This window comes from Bufo bufo, chromosome 9 (assembly GCF_905171765.1).
Source record: "Bufo bufo chromosome 9, aBufBuf1.1, whole genome shotgun sequence".
Taxonomy (NCBI): domain Eukaryota; kingdom Metazoa; phylum Chordata; class Amphibia; order Anura; family Bufonidae; genus Bufo; species Bufo bufo.
Window position 1 is genome coordinate 20,417,872 of NC_053397.1, and position 21,676 is coordinate 20,439,547.

A 21,676-nucleotide genomic window follows, 5' to 3' on the forward strand; every position below is an offset into this window, starting at 1 on the left:
GTGTCGGCGTCCTGGGAGCGCAAGATGTGACCGTGGATGGCTCGCCTCAGATACATTTGTAGTCTGCTTTTTGCCTCCTGTGCACAGCGAGTTCTGCCTGCTTCTCCTCCTCCTCCTCCCTATCTGCTGCTCCGTCTCTCCCTCTGAACACTCTTCCTCTCTTGTGGGCACCCATGTGACGTCCATCGACACATCATCATCGTCACCTTCACCAACACTGACATTAGAGATCTCAGAGTAGGCAGCAACAGCGTTGAACCTCCCTCCTTGGGCTGATCTGGGTACTGTCGTCAGACCGCTGGGTGGCGGCCGTTGCTACCTCCTCTTCCTTCCCGATGCCAAGAATGGCTGCACATCGGTAAGGTCTGGGAATGGATGGAAAAATAATTCCTCTAACTCGAGTGGATGGGCTATGGTGGTGGTGGTGATGTCTTTGAGGGTGCACACAGCAGAGAGTGAGGAGGGTGCAGATACAGAGGATGAGGAGGGTGCAGAAGCAGAAGGCTGAGTCAGCCACCCAACCAACTCTGGTGCGTCATTTTACGTAATCGCACGCACCTTCTCCAACTTCCCACTTAGGCTCCGGCCTGGTGCACCTGCCTGACCCCTACCACCCCTGCGGAATGGCCTGCCTCTTCCTCTGCCTGTCATTTTCAAAATGACCCTGTGTCAAAGTCCCTAGAGAAGAGCAGTATTTGTGGAAGCAGGTATATCGCAGGCCTCAATCAATATTTGGTGGAAGCAGGTATATCAATCCCCTTATTCAGTATTTTGTGTAAGAAGGTGTATCGCAGGCCTCAATAAAAAATTTGGTGAAAGCAGGTATATCGCACGCCTCAATCAGTATTTTGTGGCAGCAGGTATATCAAACCCCTTAATCAGTATTTTGTGGAAGCAGGTGTATCGCAGGCCTCAATCAATATTTGGTGGAAGCAGGTATATCAATCCCCTTAATCAGTATTTTGTGGAAGCAGGTGTATCGCAGGCCTCAATCAATATTTGGTGGAACCAGGTATATCAATTCCCTTAATCAGTATTTTGTGGAAGCAGGTCGCAGGCCTCAATTAATATTTGGTGGAAGCAGGTATATTGCACCTCAATCAATATTTGGCAGAAGCAGGTATATCGCACCCCTCAATCAGGCCTCAATCAATATTTGGTAGACGTAGGTATATCACACCCCTCAATCAGTATTTTGTGAAAGCAGGTGTATCGTAGGCCTCAATCAGTATTTGGTGGAAGCTGGTATATCAAACCCCTTAATCAGAATTTTGTGGAAGCAGGTATATAGAACCCCTTATTCAATATTTGGTGGAAGCAGGTATATCGCACCCCTCAATCAGTATTTTGTGGAAGCAGGTATATCGCACCCCTCAATCAGTATTTTGTGGAAGCAGGTATATCAAACCCCTTAATTGTAAAGATGTAAACTGGAAAACCAGATGTAAACTGGAAAACCAAAATAGCTAGTTCTGCCAGGAGTACAGATATTCTAAATTCCCTACTGGGATTATCTCTACAGCAAGTAGTGGAGGAGCCAACCCGGAAGGAGGCCATTTTAGATTTAGTATTCACAAATGGGAATTTGGTATCTGATATTACTGTAGGGGAAAGCTTGGGATCTAGTGATCACCAGTCAGTGTGGTTTACTATAAGTACAGTGACTGAGTCACACCACACAAAAACAAAAGTTTTAGATTTTAGAAAAACAGACTTTTCTAAAATTAGATTAGTGGTATACAAGTCCCTATCAGACTGGAACAGTTTCATTGGAGTCCAGGAGAAATGGGACTACTTAAAAGTGGCACTATTGAAGGCAACAGAAAATTGCATTAGGCTTGTCAGTAAAAGCAAAAAAAGGAAGAGACCACTGTGGTACTCAGCAGAAGTGGCCAAAATCATTAAAAACAAAAAGATAGCATTTAGGAATTATAAAAAAAAAAAAAAACGAGGATGACAGACAAATTTATAAGATTAGGCAGAGAGAGGCCAAACAAGTTATAAGAGCTTCCAAAGCACAGGCAGAAGAGAAATTAGCTCAGTCAGGAAAAAAAGGCCAGAAGGCATTCTTCAGATACATAAATGAAAAAAGGAAACTAAAACAAGGAATTACCAAATTAAAAACAAAAGAAGGAATGTATATAGAAGAAGATAAAGAACTAGCTGACTGCCTCAATGAATATTTCTGTTCAGTTTTTACAAAGGAAAATGAAGGAGAAGGACCTCAGTTAGGAAAGAAGACTAATGAATCTTTTGATGCATGTGTCCTTACAGAGGAAGAGGTTCTAAGTCAGCTGTCTAAAATTAATACAAATAAGTCACAGGGGCCTGATGGGATACACCCAAAGCTATTAAAAGAGCTCAGCGTTGAACTAGCAAAACCATTAACAGATTTATTTAACCAATCGCTGGCAACAGGAGTCGTCCCAGAAGATTGGAAATTAGCAAATGTTGTGCCCATTCATAAGAAAGGTAGTAGGGAGGAATCGGGCAACTATAGGCCAGTAAGCCTGACATCAATAGTGGGGAAATTAATGGAAACCATACTTAAGGAGAGGATTGTGGAACATCTAAAATCCCATGGATTGAAAGATGAAAAACAGCATGGGTTTACTTCAGGGAGATCATGTCAAACTAATCTTATTGATTTTTTCGATTGGGTGACTAAAATAATAGATGGAGGAGGTGCAGTAGACATCGCTTATCTAGACTTCAGTAAGGCTTTTGATACTGTCCCACATAGAAAGCTTATCAATAAAGTGCAGCCTTTGGGCTTGGACTCCCATATTGTTGAATGGATTAGGCAGTGGCTGAGGGACAGGCAACAGAGGGTTGTAGTCAATGGAGTATATTCAGACCAAGGTCTTGTTACCAGTGGGGTACCTCAGGGATCTGTTCTGGGACCCATATTGTTTAATATCTTTATCAGCGAAATTGCAGAAGGCCTCGATGGTAAGGTGTGTCTTTTTGCTGATGATACAAAGATTTGTAACAGGGTTGATGTTCCTGGAGGGATACACCAAATGGAAAAGGACTTAGGAAAACTAGAGGAATGGTCAAAAATATGGCAACTAAAATTTAATGTTGATAAGTGCAAGATAATGCACCTGGGCCGTAAAAACCCAAGAGCAGAATATAAAATCAGTGATACAGTCCTAACCTCAGTATCTGAGGAAAGGGATTTGGGGGTCATTATTTCAGAAGACTTAAAGGCAGGCAGACCATGTCATAGAGCAGCAGGAGATGCTAGCAGAATGCTGGGGTGTATAGGGAGAGGCATTACCAGTAGACAGAGGGGGGCGCTCATGCCGCTCTACAGAGCACTAGTGAGACCTCATTTGGAGTATTGTGCTCAGTACTGGAGACCATATCTCCAGAAGGATATTGATACTTTGGAGAGAGTTCAGAGAAGAGCTACTAAACTGGTACATGGATTGCAGGATAAAACTTACCAGGAAAGATTAAAGGACCTTAACATGTATAGCTTGGAAGAAAGACGAGACAGAGGGGATATGATAGAAACTTTTAAATACATAAAGGGAATCAACAAAGTAAAAGAGGAGAGAATATTTAAAAGAAGAAAAACTGCTACAAGAGGACATAGTTTTAAATTAGAGGGGCAAAGGTTTAAAAGTAATATCAGGAAGTATTACTTTACTGAGAGAGTAGTGGATGCATGGAATAGCCTTCCTGCAGAAGTGGTAGCTGCAAATACAGTGGAGGAGTTTAAGCATGCATGGGATAGGCATAAGGCCATCCTTCATATAAGATAGGGCCAGGGGCTATCCATAGTATTCAGTATATTGGGCAGACTAGATGGGCCGAATGGTTCTTATCTGCCGACACATTCTATGTTTCTATGTTTAATTAGTATTTTGTGGAAGCAGATGTATCGCAGGCCTCAATCAATATTTTATGGAAGCAGGTATATCAATCCCCTTAATCAGTATTTTGTAGAAGCAGGTGTATCTCAGGCCTCAATCAATATTTAGTGGAAGCAGGTATATGGCACCCCTCAATCAGTATTTTGTGGAAGCAGGTGTTTCGCAGGCCTTAATCAGTATTTGGTGGAAGCAGGTATATCAATCCCCTTAATCAGCATTTTGTGGAAGCAGGTGTATTGCAGACCTAAATCAATATTTGGTGGAAGCAGGTATATCAATCCCCTTAATCAGCATTTTGTGGAAGCAGGTGTATCTCAGGCCTCAATCAATATTTGGTGGAAGCAGGTATATCACACCCCTCAATCAGTATTTTGTGAAAGCAGGTGTATCGTAGGCCTCAATCAGTATTTGATGGAAGCTGGTATATCAAACCCCTTAATCAGTATTTTGTAGAAGCAGGTATATAGAACCCCTTATTCAATATTTGGTGAAAGCAGGTATATCGCACCCCTCAATCAGTATTTTGTGGAAGCAGGTATATCGCACCCCTCAATCGGTATTTTGTGGAAGCAGGTATATCAATTCCCTCAATCAGTATTTTGTAGAAGCAGGTGTATCTCAGGCCTCAAACAATATTTGGTGGAAGCAGGTATATCGCACCCCTCAATCAGTATTTTGCGGAAGCAGGTGTATTGCAGGCCTTAATCAGTATTTGGTGGATGCAGGTATATCAATCCCCTTAATCAGCATTTTGTGGAAGCAGGTGTATTGCAGACCTCAATCAATATTTGGTGGAAGCAGGTATATCAATCCCTTTAATCAGTATTTTGTGGAAGCTGGTGTAATGCAGGCCTCAATCAATATTTGATGGAAGCAGGTATATCAATCAACTTAATCAGTATTTTGTGGAAGCAGGTGTATCACATGCCTCAATCAATATTTGGTGGATGCAGGTATATCAATCCCCTTAATCAATATTTTGTGGAAGCTGGAGTATGCAGGCCTCAATGAATATTTGGTGGAAGCAGGTATATCAATCCCCTTAATCAGTATTTTGTGGAAGCAGGTGTATCGCAGGTCTCAATCAATATTTGGTGGAAGCAGGTATATCCCACCTCAATCAATATTTGATGGAAGCAAGTATATCGCACCCCTCAATCAGGCCTCAATCAATATTTGGTGGGAGCAGGTATATAGAACCCCTTAATCAATATTTGGTGGAAGCAGGTATATCGCACCCCTTAATCAGAATTTTGTGGAAGCAGATATATCGCAGGCATCAACCATTATTTGGTGGAAGCCGGTATATCAATCCCCTTAATCAGTATTTTGTGGAAGCAGGTGTATCGCAGCCCTCAATCAATATTTGGTGGAAGCAGGTATATCAATCCCCTTAATCAGTATTTTGGGGAAGCAGGTATATAGAACCCCTCAATAAATATTTGGTGGAAGTAGGTATATTGCAGCCCTCAATCTGTATTTTGTGAAAAGCAGGTATATCGCATCCCTCAATCAGTATTTTGTGGAAGCAGGTATATCAAACCACTTAATCAGTATTTTGTGGAAGCAGGTATATAGAACCCCTTAATCAATATTTGCTGGAAGCAGGTATATCAATCCCCTCAATCAGTATTTTGTGGTAGCAGGTGTATCGCAGGCCTCAATCAATATTTGGTGGAAGCAGGTATATCGCACCCCTCAATTAGTATTTTGTGGTAGCAGGTGTATCGCAGGCCTCAATCAATATTTGGTGGAAGCAGGTATATCAAACCCCTCAATTAGTATTTTGTGGAAGCAGGTGTATTACAGGCCTCAATCAATATTTGGTGGAAGCAGGCATATCAATCCCCTTAATCAGTATTTTGTAGAAGCAGGTGTATCGCAGGCCTCAATCAATATTTGGTGGAAGCAGGTATATCGCACCCCTCAATCAGTATTTTGTGGAAGCAGGTGTATCACAGGCCTCAATCAATATTTGGTGGAAGTAGGTATATCAATCCCCTTAATCAGTATTTTGTGGAAGCAGGTGTATCGCAGGCCTCAATCAATATTTGGTGGAAGCAGGTATATCAATCCCCTTTATCAGTATTTTGTGGAAGTAGGTGTATCGCAGACCTCAATCAATATTTGGTGGAAGCAGGTATATCACACCCCTCAATTAGGCCTCAATCAATATCTGGTGGAAGCAGGTATATCGCACCCCTCAATCAGTATTTTGTGGAAGCAGGTATATGGAACCCCTTAATGGGTTTCTGTCATAAAAAATTACGTTATGTAGCTGACTGACGTTAGCGATGGGCTAATGTCAGCAGTACATAACAGTGTGCTTTATAAGTCTCTGCCTGCTGCTGGTCTCTTATAATAAACTTTTAAAATATGCTAATCAGCTTCTAGGTGGTAGGAGGGCATTGCTTCAGCACCTAGAGGTTCGGTCTTCTCACCCTTTGGCATGCCCAGGTCCAGTTGATTGACTAGCGAGTTCTCCTCTTCGTCCAGTAAATTCCGCGCCTGCGCCGTCCCGTTTAGTATTCGGCGCAGGCGCAGTGAGTGAAGGATGCGCTCCAGGAACGCGTCCTTCACTCACTGCACCTGCGCCGAATACTAAACGGGACGGCGCCTGAGCAGTGAGTGAGGCCGGCAGCAGGAGCGTGTCTTTCACTCACTTTGCCTATGCCGAATACTAAGCGTGATGGTGCAGGCGCAGGATTTACTGGATGAAGAGGAGAACTAGTCAGTCAATCAACTGGACCTGGGCATGCCAAAGGGTGAGTAGACAGATCCTCTTGGTGCTGAAGCAACGCCCTCATATTTTAAAAGTGTTTATTTTAAGATAACGATGGCAGGCAGAGACTTATAAAGCATACTGTTATGTACTGCTGACATTAGCCCATAGCTAATGTCCGTCAGCTACATAATGTAATTTCTGATGACAGAAACACTTTAATCAGTATTTTGTAGAAGCAGGTATATCGCACACCTCAATCAGTATTTTATGGAAGCAGGTATATCGCACCCCTCAATCTGTATTTTGTGGAAGCAGGTATATAGAACCCCTCAATCTGTATTTTGTGGAAGCAGGTATATCGCACCCCTCAATCAGTATTTTATGGAAGCAGGTATATAGAACCCCTTAATCAATATTTGGTGGAAGTAGGTATATCGCACCCCTCAATCTGCATTTTGTGTAAGTAGGTATATCAAATACTTTAATCAGTATTTTGTGGAAACAAGTATATAGAACCCCTTAATCAATATTTGGTGGAAGCAGGTATATCGCACCCCTCAATCTGTATTTTGTGGAAGTAGGTATATCAAACCCCTCAATCTGTATTTTGTGTAAGTAGGTATATCAAATACTTTAATCAGTATTTTGTGGAAACAAGTATATAGAACCCCTTAAAGGGTTTCTGTCACCCCATTAAACCGTTTTTTTTTTTTCTTTAATAATAATCCCTATAGTGCGATCTCATGATACATAATCAAATTAATAATTTTGGTTCAGTAGATTTTGCTAAAAAACGATTTTTAAAATATGCTAATTACCTTGCTACCAGCAAGTAGGGCGGCTACTTGCTGGTAGCAGCCGCATACTCCGATGGTAATGACGCCCCCTCGGCATGCTGATTGACAGGGCCAGGGAAGGTAATCCTTCTCTGCTGGCGCTGTTAGAATTTGAAATCTCGTGCCTGCGCCGTACCTGGCTCCAATCGGCGCAGGCGCACTGAGAGGCGGCCGCTCTGCTCGACCGCTCCATCCTTAATGCGCCTGCGTCGATGACGTCATCGCATACACCCGGAAGAGAAGACGCCGGCGTCTTCTCTTCCGGGTGTATGCGATGACGTCATCGACGCAGGCGCATTGAGGATGGAGCGGTCGAGCAGAGCGGCCGCCTCTCAGTGCGCCTGCGCCGATTGAAGCCAGGTACGGCGCAGGCGCGAGATTTCAAATTCTAACAGCGCCAGCAGAGAAGGATTCCCTTCTCTGGCCCTGTCAATCAGCATGCCGAGGGGGCGTCATTACCATCGGAGGATGCGGCTGCTACCAGCAAGTAGCCGCCCTACTTGCTGGTAGCAAGGTAATTAGCATATTTTAAAAATCGTTTTTTAGCAAAATCTACTGAACCAAAATTATTAATTTGATTATGTATCATGAGATCGCACTATAGGGATTATTATTAAAGAAAAAAAAAAAAAAAACGGTTTAATGGGGTGACAGAAACCCTTTAATCAATATTTGGTGGAAGTAGGTATATCGCATCCCTCAATCTGTATTTTGTGGAAGCAGATATATAGAACCCCTCAATCTGTATTTTGTGGAAGCAGGTATATCGCACCCCTCAATCAGTATTTTGTGGAAGCAGGTATATTGCACCCCTCATTCAGTTTTTTGGGGGGGCAAAAGGGATATCACACCCGTTGCAAATAGTTGTTCCAATAGCGCTTGTCCCTCTATATACCTGCGGTATAGAATGTAAAATGGCTGCCAGATTGGGTTCTGTTATAGGGTGGGGGTGTGTCTATGTGCTGAAACGTCTCAATTGGCTGTCCTGTCCCACCTGATGGATGTGTCATGGGTCAAAGTTCGGCGCAATGCAAAAGAATATGGCGCATGCGAACATCGCCATATGTTCACATGTTCCTCGAATGGCGAACACGCAAAGTTTGCCGTGAAATGACTGCTGGGCAAACAGCTAGGTCATATCTATATATATATATATTCCTCTGGAAATCCCCATTACTCTATTAATACTATGTAGGACATTTTTACATTTTTATACTGTAGACTTTTGTCATTTAAGGCATGTGCTAATAAAAAGTTAGCACTCCTGCCTAAGGCCGCTGGGTAGATGCCAAACAGGTCATCATGTGCATGCACTTTGGGTTTTCTCTAGGTTTTCTGATTTCCACCAACAGTTAAAAAACACACAAAAAAGTGAATAACATAACAAATTTTTTACGTCTTTACTATTCTGATGTTTCTGAAATGCTGTATAATAAAATTTAATGGCATCTAAGACCCTAAAAGGACCCACTTCTTACCCCGGCACGTCCATAGAAGCCACCCCCACTTCCTAATATTGCTTTGGTCATGTGATTTACCCACGTGACCGCCTCCCCAGTTGCACATGGGCTGATGCGTTTAGCGCATACGCAGATACTTTCAGTAGAGAAGGTGGTCACTTGGGTAAATCACATGACTGCACCCATCTTGGACAGTATGGATGCCTAAATACAGCACCCATAGGAGGGGGGCCCTTTTATTGTGTCCTCATTACAAATCAGTTTGCAGCGTATCAGAAGTGTAATCAGATGACGGAAAAGCCCTTTAACGAAGGGGTAATTTTAATACATTCTAAAATGTAATTTTCTATCCTTATAGTGGTCTCAGCTAAAATTCTGCCTGCCTGCAGTTACCACTAGGAGGTGCTTGCTACATGCATTCATCACTGTGGGGAGCTGCCTGCCATTAGTCACCACAAGGAGTAGTTGAAAGTCTGTATTCACCACTAGGGGGAGCTAGTTGCAAAAGGTTTTATAAACCACCATTTAAACTCAATCATAATCATGTCTTCGTTAGGCTCCCCCTAGTGGCGGCTCCAGGTAACCAGGAATTTTTGGCCGAGTGAAGAGAAGCATGGGCTGACAAAGCTGGGAGCCTTAGAAAGATATATTAGAAAGTGAATCAGCACAGAATTTATCTCAGAAATATTTTGGAATGCCGCCTCAATCGTCCGCTTCTCTGTTTCCCATGTCCCTGCTACTATACATCGATTCACACATAGATCTGGGAATGAACATCTGCCCCTCGAGCCGGAGGCCTCCAGAATAGATGTTTGTTGTATAAATTAAGAGACCCGCAGCTCCTGTGAGGGCCCCTTGTTAGCCGGGTCCTGCCACCAAACAATCAGCTCCATTGTGGGGTCATTAACAGGATGCGGTTTTATACACTGGATTTTCTGTACCTTCAAAAGTGGGCAATAATTCCCCCCCCCCCCCCAAAAAAAATCACCCCTATGGCAGTGAAAGAGTTAAGTGGTTAACAAAGTCTGGAAGTCTGTGCATCCCATCAACGCACAGACTGCGAAACGCAGCGGAATAATACAATTAGGCACGAAGGTTCGGTAACCTCCCCCGAGTCACTCCCGGCGGCGCATTATTTCCTTATCTAATAGTAAAGGGGTTAATTGAGTGAATCTGATGGCGGCTATGTGCACACCGCCGGGGGGGGTTATAAATAATCCGCGATAGAGCTAAAAAAAGATATTATCTGCCGCTGCAATTACGGCGCATCCTCCTGGGATTAGCGGCAGTCTGCAAACTGGAGGAAAGGACGAGGATGTTTACAGAACACAAAATCCACGCGGAATTTACCATCATCCATCAGATACAGTAAAAGGATCTGCTCCCGTCACCGGGGGCTTACATTTGGTGTTTATGCATGAGAACGAAACGCCTCCGGGGGATACAACATCCATAGGGCGCCATTCACCCGACAGAGGCCAGAAGGCTGCTATATGTCGGTACACTGTTTACTTGCGGTACAGAATAGTGTAGTAGCTTTCTGCTCTATATAGAGGTATATAGGAAAGAAGGTATCGCACATGGTATACATTGTTTCATTAAATGGGAGCTAATGGGCAACGGATTCCCCTGCTTGTCTACACCGCCGAATACGTCACAGCGCTCTACTCGAGGTATACGGCTATGGAGAGATCCTCTCAATATATACCTCCAATGTAGTCTCCAACATGAGTAGGGGAATGGGAAGAGGAATATAAAACGAATTAAGGGTCCATTCACACGTCCGCAACTGTTTTGCGGTCCGCAAATTACGGATCCGCAAAACACTGACACCGGCCATGTGCGTTCTGCATTTTGCGGACCGCACGATAGATAGATAGATATTAGATAGATAGATATTAGATAGATAGATAGATAGATATGAGATAGATAGATAGATAATAGATAGATAGATAGATAGATAGATAATAGATAGATAGATAGATATTAGATAGATAGATAGATAGATAGATAGATAGATAGATAGATAGATATTAGATAGATAGATAGATAGATATGAGATAGATAGATAGATAGATATTAGATAGATAGATAGATAGATATGAGATAGATAGATAGATAGATAGATAGATAGATAGATAGATAGATAATAGATAGATAGATAGATAGATAGATAGATAGATAGATAGATAGATATTAGATAGATAGATAGTAGATAGATAGATAGATAGATAGATAGATAGATAGATATTAGATAAATAGATAGATATTAGATAGATAGATAGATAGATAGATAGATAGATAGATAGATAGTGAAATATTTTTTTCCGATTCTGAAAATCTGTTGAGAAGCATACCTTGACAGTGATGTGCACATAAACCCATAGATAGATTTTGACCCTCTCTCTCTGTGCTGCAGTTTGCTGTCCCCTAGACAGAGGCCTGCGCTGCCTATTAATAACCTCAGCTGTTCCGCCAGCTGTCCTTGATTTGCAGGGACGTTCGCGGTGTTTGAAGATCTGTCCATGGAGGTTCTTGTGATTGGCGGCTCCTGTGTGTTTAGTATTCATCATCTTCACCCTCCCGCTGCCATAGTATCGCCATTCCGTAGTCTGATAAAGCTGGGTGACCACAGCAGATAGACCGGGTGGCCCCCAGCTGGGTAAAGTCAGTGACATCACATGTAACCAAAGGTGAAGCCAACTATCATCATGGCAGCTCCTCCAGGCCTCACTATCCCGGTGGATAGCGCTGGTCAGAACGGACCTCTACCAGAAGGCCTGACCGCCCCACTAACATACATTGAGGACATGGCTGATGAGGTTGTGGTTCATGTTTTTTTTCCCATTTTCCTAGGAACCTCCAGGCGCTGTGATGGGGGCTCATACTCTTTTTGAACTCTAGACCATACCACATCATACCCTGAAGTAGTGGTCACCAAATGTCTCCTTGAAGGGGTTACTCCATGACAAATGGGTGACCTTGTTAAAGCTTAACTTTTAATCAACAATAAATATAAGATAATAGACGAGTGTGCCTCCATCACCAGTGCTCAGTAAAAAAGGGACAGTCTTACCACAGGGTCTCAAAGTGGTGCCACCATTAGGGTCTCCAGGATCCAAGTCTCTGACCCTATCTCGCCCTACTTGGCCAGGACTTATACCTATCAGAGGAGCACCACGATCACCCTATTGAGGGTTACCCCAGTGGACAAGAAGAACTCGCCCACCTGGGTACCCCTACCAATTCCCCTACGCAGTCTAGTGACTGCCCAGCCTCGTCAGTAGAGGTGGAGGGAGACCCCAATGTCGGACCTACGCGTTTCACTGGCCGTCGCCAGATCATCAGGGGACCATCGATCCAGGCTGAGTCTACTGAGGTTGTAGTGAAATAGACATCGGACATATAGTGCAAAACTTAGAGGCCGGCCCCAGACACAGGTTCGCCAAGAGGTTAGAGGTGCGTTAATACAAGGCCCTTACTAATGTATTGTGATTCTCCATATTGCCTACTTTGCTGGCTGGATTCATTTTTCCATCACATTATACACTGCTCCTTGTTTCCATGGTTATGACCACCCTGCAATCCATCAGCGGTGGTCGTGCTTGCACACTATAGGAAAAAGCACCAGCCTATGTGAGCTCCGACGGTCCCGACCACCAGAGAAGCCGGCACTTTATCCTATAGTGTGCGAGCAGGACCACCACTGATGGATTGCAGGGTGGTCATAACCATGGAAACAAGGAGCAGTGTATAACGCAGTGGAAAAATGAATGCAGCCAGCAAAGGAAGCAATATGGAGAATCACAATACATCAGTAAGTGCCTTGTATTAAATTTCTCTACATGATAAATGCCACTTGCTGACGTGAGACGACCCCTTTTTTCTCCCTCCTTCTTCTCACAAATTTCAGCTCAGATCTGTCTCTGGCAGTATGGCAGCTGGCTGCAGCATGAGCCTCCCCTCATTACTGTGGCCAAATATGTCTGCTATTGCCAGTAAATAAAAAAATAAAAAATGACCCTTTATTCTGATCTAGGTCCAACACATCAGGATCAAGGATGGCCAAAAATGACTTTCATTGCCCCCAGTCCTACTATGCTGAAGAACGGCGCCCTCTGTTGACTCTAGAGGCGAATTTCAGACTGCAGATTCCAGTGTTGCACCCAAGGTCTGTGATGAAGAACGGCGCCCTCTGGTGAGACAATGTGGTATTTCGGACTCCCTCAGACTCCTACAGACAGTGCAGCTAAGCTGGAGTCAATAGAGCGGAGACAGAAACTAGTCAAGCAGGTAAGTACTACTGAGATATAGGGATTTACAGATATATATATTTTCTATGCCAAACAATGTATTATATTTTACATAACTGATGAAGTGACATGAAGAATATACCTAGGAAATCAGCAGCATTATCTTCCCTCCCATGGACACCTTAAAGGGGTTATCCCGCTTCACCCTAAAAACGAGCAGCGTATAACGCGATGGAAAAACGAATCCAGCCAGCAAAGGAAGCAATATGGAGAATCACAATACATTAGTAAGGGCCTTGTATTATCTTTATCTACATGATAAACGCCACTTGCTGAAGTGAGAACTACCCCTTTAAGTAATCTTACTACATTTCAGAAATGTGTGCGGGGAACATAAGGAGCCCAGTATAGGACTATGGTAACCAAGGAACAGACACAAACCTTCAGCCGCCACCTCCCCCCCATTCATGACTCTAAACACTAATCCATTTTGTAACCCCCCGACCAGAACAAACGCCCTAGGACCCCCCCATCCCCCCGACTCCCGGAGCTCTCTATTTAAAGAGGACAGTACAAAAACACGGGAAGGGGAGATGAGAAAAGGCGGCTTTATACGTCCCCCTGAGCTCGGCCCGCGGTGAAGTGCTGCTCTTGTGTGTTACGTATTTTGGGAGTGCAGAAAAGACAGGAATCGCTGAGAGGAGGACACAGGCGGCTTCTCACTGAGCCCGGCATTCACTGCCCCAAACACTGCCTCATTCATAACCTCCAGGGCTGGAATCTGTACCCGGAATATTCACCCAGAGCAGGGAGGGCACCGGCTGGAAGTCCAGGACATGGGAGGGAAGTGACACCCGGCCAGACGCGGACAATATGTTCCGTACAGAGAAAGGGGCTGCCCTCAGATTACACATAGAATATTAGGAAACTATCTATCTAGATTCTGGGCAGAACCACCAGACCAAAGTCTGACCGGAGCGCCAGCGGTGGAGGCGGAGGTCCTACCCCCCGTACAGCGATAGAAACAAGGAGACCGCGGCTCCTCCATAACGTGACATGTGCTTCATTCACCAAAGGCGCATCTATCTATTATCTATCTATTATCTATCTGTCTATCTATAATCTATCTATCATCTATCTATCTATCTATCTATCTATTATCTATCTATCTATCTATCTATCTATCTATCTCATATCTATTATCTATCTATCTATCTATCTATCTATTATCTATCTATCTATCTATCTATCTATCTATCTATCTCATATCTATTATCTATCTATCTATTATCTATCTATCTATCTTCTATATCTATCTATCTATCTATCTATCTATCTATTATCTATCTATCTATCTATCTATAATCTATCTATCTATCTGTCTATCTATCTCATATCTATCTATTATTCTATCTCATATTTATCATCTATCTATCTATTATCTATCTATCTATTATCTATCTATTATCTATCTATCTATTATCTATCTATCTATCTATCTATCTATCTATCTATTATCTATCTATCTATCTATCTATCTATCTATTATCTATTTATCTATCTATTATCTATCTATCTATCTTCTATATCTATATATCTATCTAATATATTATCCATCTAGAAAAACAAAAAAGGCACAAAGGATCCAAAAACACTCAGAAAAGTAGAAGAATAAAGTTCAACATATCTATCTCTCTATCTATCTATCTATCTATCTATCTATCTATCTATCTATCTATCTATCTATCTATCTATCTATCTATCTATCTCTCATATCTATCTATCTATCTATCTATCTATCTATCTATCTATCTATCTATCTATCTATCTATCTATCTATCTATCTATCTATCTATCTATCTATCTATCTCTATCTATCTATTATCTATCTATCTATCTATCTATCTATCTCATATCTATCTATCTATCTATCTATCTATCTATCTATCTCATATCTATCTATCTATCTATCTATCTATCTATCTATCTATCTATCTATCTATCTATCAGTATCAGCAGCACTGTCACAGGATGCAGAAACTTGGTTCATTTCCTCCGAGGCCGCCCCCCAATGTGGATGTATATTTATCTATACATCCATCCATTTATCAGTTGATCTTGTCGTGCCCCCTTACTGAGCTGGACACAGTTAATTTTTCTACAATTTGATTTACCAAATTATGGCAAAAATGTGCTAAATTGTGTCATTTTGAACCACATTTTGGTGCATTTTACAGCAATCACAGTAGTAACTTTGGGGCAGTTTTCTCTAACTCTGTACTCTCCTTGCTCGCGCCCCCCTGTAACATGGTGCCCTGGTAGTCACTTTGGGAAGGAGATGTCTAAGTGGCTGTACATGGCGGGGTGGGGTTCGGGTGGGGGATGGATTTCTGCATAGCGGCCCCTTTGACAGCCTCCACCTTAGATAATGCTTTCTCAGTCTTCTATGACACGTCATGAATAGAAAGTAATTTTTCCTGGAAAATAAACAACTTTGCTGTAATTGGCCGCCCCTCATTCCCTCACAGGTTGCAGGGTTATTTCCAATGCTCCATATCACACTGTGACATCTCTGACGTAGAGACCTGTAACCACCACCAGAAGACCTCTGCGGAGGAGGGGAAGGGGGACCCATGGCACCTAGGGGCAGTTTTTATAATGTGCCGTACCTCCGTCAGTAATGGCAGTTATGCAACTTTGTCACATGTGCTTAAATGTCATACCATTTTCAAGTTCTCTGCTTGCTGTCACCACCAGAGGCTCTCACCTAATACTTCTCACAACTGAGAGTTTGTTACAATTGCATCCAATGTTAACAGTAACACATCACCTGTCCTCATTTGCTACAATGTATCAGTGCAATTAAATTTGCTTTTAAAGGATTGTCTGCACTGAATGCAATAGTAACAAACCCTCAGAATGGTCCACCCTTGAACACGATTGTCCAGTCCCCTTTACAGCCTAGATTATTCTCCAGAGCTGCATTTACAATTCAGCAAGCTTCAGAGCTGAAAACCTCCCTGCATGCCATGCTGATAAAATATTTGCATTGGGGATTTGCATAGGCCTACTATACTTTTAGCTCATGTGTATGGTCATCTATAATCTGTATGCAGTGAGCTCCCCCTAGTGGTGGCTGTAGGTAAACAGAATATCATAAAGTAAAGCATTTCGGCACTGGTGCCCCCTCCTGGAGGTGGTGTGATCTGCCTCTATGGCAGCTGTAAGAGGCATATTTTTTTAAAGTACAGTACCCCTTTAAATTGAATATCTTTTTCGCTGCTTTATCCGTTATCCGTTTCCCTACCGCGCTGTAAATGAGTTCCTCGCACTAATTAAACGCACGTGGCATTTACTAGGAGAAATCACATGAAGAAAATAAGTCCTCCCGCTAGGAAATATCTTTCTGAAGGCGTCTGGATATATCGATTCCAGGATATAAAATGACCATTATTCACAAAAACGTATCGCCCTAACTACCGGCGAGACAGATCCCTCATTACAGATGAGCAGACGCCAGATGGCCGTGAGCGATAAGTTATAGACGTAACTCTCCGGAGCCGCCATCATCTCCCTCACATACAGAGAGATAAATGACAGGATCTGAGATTTCAGAAGAGGGGGGGGCGTGTAATTAAAGAGATATCACCAGTATATAAAGCTCTTCGTTGTTTTTGTCATTTATTATGTAGGTGGGTCTGTTCCGGTCTTTATTACATCTATGTTACTGTCACCCAGCTTTCCCAGAACCCTGAACAGAAATTCTTCTTTAATATACGTTTTTTTTTTATATTACTGGACCTATGTATCTGCTTTTGACATTCAGGAATCGAGGCATTAGTATTAGGTATCACCCAGCTTTTCCTGAGTCCCGAAAAGCAACTTTACCCAGCAGCGATCCATCTTTTCTGTAAAACCGGCTGACTTTGTGGCGCAGGAATCTTTTTACCCTTTGAAAGCTTTATCACCCAGCTTTTCTGGAGACGGATGTAGCTTAAAAGCAGCAGATGAGTTTTTTTGACAGGAGACATCGACTCAAGGACTTACATGTACTGGAAACTTACTGCAAGGTGTCCACAGAGACAGATAGACGCGCTCTTTCTACATGAATGTACGGTATATATCCTAAGTGCTGCTAAAGAAAACTGCCATAAAACCCATAAATAGTACTCCGATACACTGTCACTATAATACTATATATACAGCCCACTAAATACCAACATAATACTGCATGTAATATCCCAAAAATACTCTCTGAGTGCACTGAATAGTTACACATAATACGTCTGTAGAGTTCATATACAGAACTGCCTTATAGTCCACACATAATACTGCTCTATAGTTCACATTAAGTACAGGAAATAGCTCACATATAGTTCACATAGGATACTCCTCTATATCAGTTCACTGATAATACCGTCTTATAGTTCACATATAATACTACCATATAAGTGACACATAATACTGCTCTGTAGTTCACATATAAAATTCCATATAGTTCACATATAATACTGCTTTATAGTTCACACATAATACTACCATATAGTTTACATATAATTCTGCCATCAAGTTTACACATAATATTTCCCTATAGTTCAGTATTTTTAAATACATACAGTACAGACCAAAAGTTTGGACACACCTTCTCATTCAAAGCGTTTTCTTTATTTTCATGACTATGAAGGCATCAAAACTATGAATTAACACATGTGGAATTATATACATAACAAACAAGTGTGAAACAACTGAAAATATGTCATATTCTAGGTTCCTCAAAGTAGCCACCTTTTGCTTTGATTACTGCTTTGCACACTCTTGGCATTCTCTTGATGAGCTTCAAGAGGTAGTCCCCTGAAATGGTCTTCCAACAGTCTTGAAGGAGTTCCCAGAGATGCTGAGCACTTGTTGGCCCTTTTGCCTTCACTCTGCGGTCCAGCTCACCCCAAACCATCTCGATTGGGTTCAGGTCCGGTGACTGTGGAGTCCAGGTCATCTGGCGCAGAACCCCATCACTCTCCTTCATGGTCAAATAGCCCTTACTTTCAAAGTTTTCCCAATTTTTTGGCTGACTGACTGACCTTCATTTCTTAAAGTAATGATGGCCACTCGTTTTTCTTTACTTAGCTGCTTTTTTCTTGCCATAATACAAATTCTAACAGTCTATTCAGTAGGACTATCAGCTGTGTATCCACCTGACTTCTCCTCAACGCCACTGATGGTCCCAACCCCATTTATAAGGCAAGAAATCCCACTTATTAAACCTGACAGGGCACACCTGTGAAGTGAAGACCATTTCAGGGGACTACCTCTTGAAGCTCATCAAGAGAATGCCAAGAGTGTGCAAAGCAGTAATCAAAGCAAAAGGTGGCTACTTTGAAGAACCTAGAATATGACATATTTTCAGTTGTTTCACACTTGTTTGTTATGAATATAATTCCACATGTGTTAATTCATAGTTTTGATGCCTTCAGTGTGAATCTACAATTTTCATAGTCATGAAAATAAAGAAAACTCTTTGAATGAGAAGGTGTGTCCAAACTTTTGGTCTGTACTGTACTTCCATACACTTCACGCATATATACTGCCACATAGTTCACAAATAATACTGCAAGATACCGTATTTTTCGCCATATAAGACGCACTCCCCCCCCCCAAAAGTGGGGGAAAAATAGCAGTGCGTCTTATGCGGCGAATGCTGCTGATTTTGCTGTATTTTCAATGATACACCCGCCGCGATGCCGTGCGGCGGGTGTATTAGCTGTGAGGGAGGAGGGGCTGGGGGCCGGCATCTGTATAATCCGCTCACTGTATAATCGTATCTGTATTCTGTAATAGTTAATTGTGTATATAATGTAATCGCATAATCAGCGCTACTTACAACTACAAGCGCTCGGTAGGTAGCAGAGAGTAGGGAGGAGGCAGGCCGGGAGGACGGGCGCTGGCAGCGTGAGTCACTACGTCACGCGCCTGCGCCGACCACTTTATGAATGAAGCAGGCGGCGTGGGCGCATGACGTAGTGACTTACGCTGCCAGCGCCCGTCCTCCCGGCCTGCCTCCTCCCTCCTCTCTGCTACCTACCGAGCGCTTGTAGTTGTAAGTAGCGCTGATTATGCGATTACATTATATACACAATTAACTATTACAGAATACAGATACGATTATACAGTGAGCGGGGCCCGTGTAGTAGAATACAGTCACTGCACGGGCCCCGCTGTCATTATAAAAGCAGATGCGACCCCCACCCCTTGTATTGAGGGTCATTCACTAGAGGGACACTGTTATGGAGGGGATCTGTGGATGACACAGAGCATAAGATGCTATATATGTGTCATCCACAGATCCCCCCCACAACTGTGTCATACACAGATCCCCATAACAGTGCCATCCAGAGACCCCAATAAGAGCCACCCACAGATTCCCCATAAGTGTCACCCACAGATCCCCATAAGTGTCACCCACAGATCCCCCATAAGTGTCACCCACAGATCCCCATAAGTGTCACCCACAGATCCCCCATAACAGTGCGTCACCCACAGATCCCCCATAACAGTTCGCTATCCACAGATCCCCCATAACAGTTTGCTATCCACAGATCCCCCATAACAGTGTGCCATCCACAGACCACAATTAGTTCAAAACACACCAAAAACACACCTATTGGTTCAAAATATTTTTTTTCTTATTTTCCTCCTCAAAAACCTAGGTGCGTCTTATGGGCCGGTGCGTCTTAAAGGGCGAAAAATACGGTAGTTCACACATATATACTGCCACATAGTTCACACATAATACTGCCATATACTTCACACACAATATTGCCATATAGTTTACACATAATGCTGCTATATACTTTTCATGTAATTCTGCAATATACTTCACACATAATTCTGCAGTATAGTTCACATATAATGCTGCCATATACATGCAATACTGACATATACCTCTCACGTAGTACTTTAATATACCTCACAGATAAAACTAGTGCCATATTCTTCACACATAATTGTGCTATGTACTTCACACATAATACTGCCATATAGTTTACACATAATTCTGCCATATATTTTATATATAATACTGCCCCATAGTTCACACATAGCATAATACTGCCATATGGTTCACACATAACACCGCCATATACTTCATATATAATATTACTATTTATTTTACACATAATACTGCCATATACTTCATATATAATACCGCCATTTATTTCACACGCAATACTGCCATATACCACTGATTACTGGATGGTTTTAAGTTGCTCTGTGGTTCTCCTCCTGGGGAGCCCCCTAGAAATCAGTACCCCCGGGGGATTGCCCAGTTCGTCACCCCCTAATGTCGGTTGTGATTCTCCTGCCCCTCACACTAATAATAAAGTTGCTATTTTCTCTTCCTCCTCTTCAGATGACAGAATCTTCATGTTTGACTCCTTTTTTTCGGAGGGATATTTTTGGAGGGTCTATTTTGGGAAGGAAACATATTTGTCTTTGGCAGAAGACTGTGATCTCAGAGCAAATTTCCATTGGCAAATATTCCTGGTTCCCAGCGCTGGGGATGAGCGTGATGCGGTGGAAGGAGAGAGCGCAGCTCCTGCAGCTGAGACAGCACAATCCTGCACGGCTGTAGGTACAGTTTATGTGGCCCCAGGGAGCAGGAAGTTAATAAGAAAAGATCCCCATAGCGATATAAAGATATAACGTTCTGATTTATTATAATAGACATTAGCGGAAAATAGTTAAAGGGGAAGGCCACCAATAAAAGAGCAGTATAGTAAGTCAGTAGGGAATCGATGCTCCGCTTCTCGCTAAGCTGCTGCATGGATATAGCCATCCACTGTCAATGGGCCGCATTGCCAACTGTGAACAAGCAGTGCTGCAGTGTAAAGCATGGGAAAACAGCAAAGCAGAAGCCATTGATGTGACTTGGGCTTGATTTCAGACTACCACAGACTTCAACAGACAATGCCTAATTATTCAGGGCCTCACCCCTAGGGTGGGAGGACGCTCCAGGCTAACCTGTTTAGGTACCAGGCTACGTTTATAGGCACCCTGGCACCTTGGGTGAGCAAGCTAATTGTTTGTAAGGGTAGCATACGCACGGACCTGTACACATCCTCTATCTACAGCGATACATTAGATTTCTGTAAAAGCCTGGACAGCCATTGTAACCCAGCTTTCCTATGGTCCTGAAAGGGAAGTGGACGTGTCACTAAATCGGTGGCAGACATGAGGTTGGCCACCATCTAGCCAGACCTGCAAAAATGAAGCCTACTTACTTACTACAAGCCACTGGGTTCCTGGCTCTTTTGGCCCAAAGCCTTGGTTGCCTCGCTTGGTCCCCCACAACATCCGCTTTGACACTGCTGCAGCCAATCACTGACCCCAGCGGTGAATTGCCCCCTTTGCATCACATGACCAGTTGACATGAAACAAGGGGAGAAGGCAGGGGCGCACCACTGATGAGGCAGGGGGGACGACAATTAGGCTACTTTCACACTCGCGTTTTGTGCGGATCCGT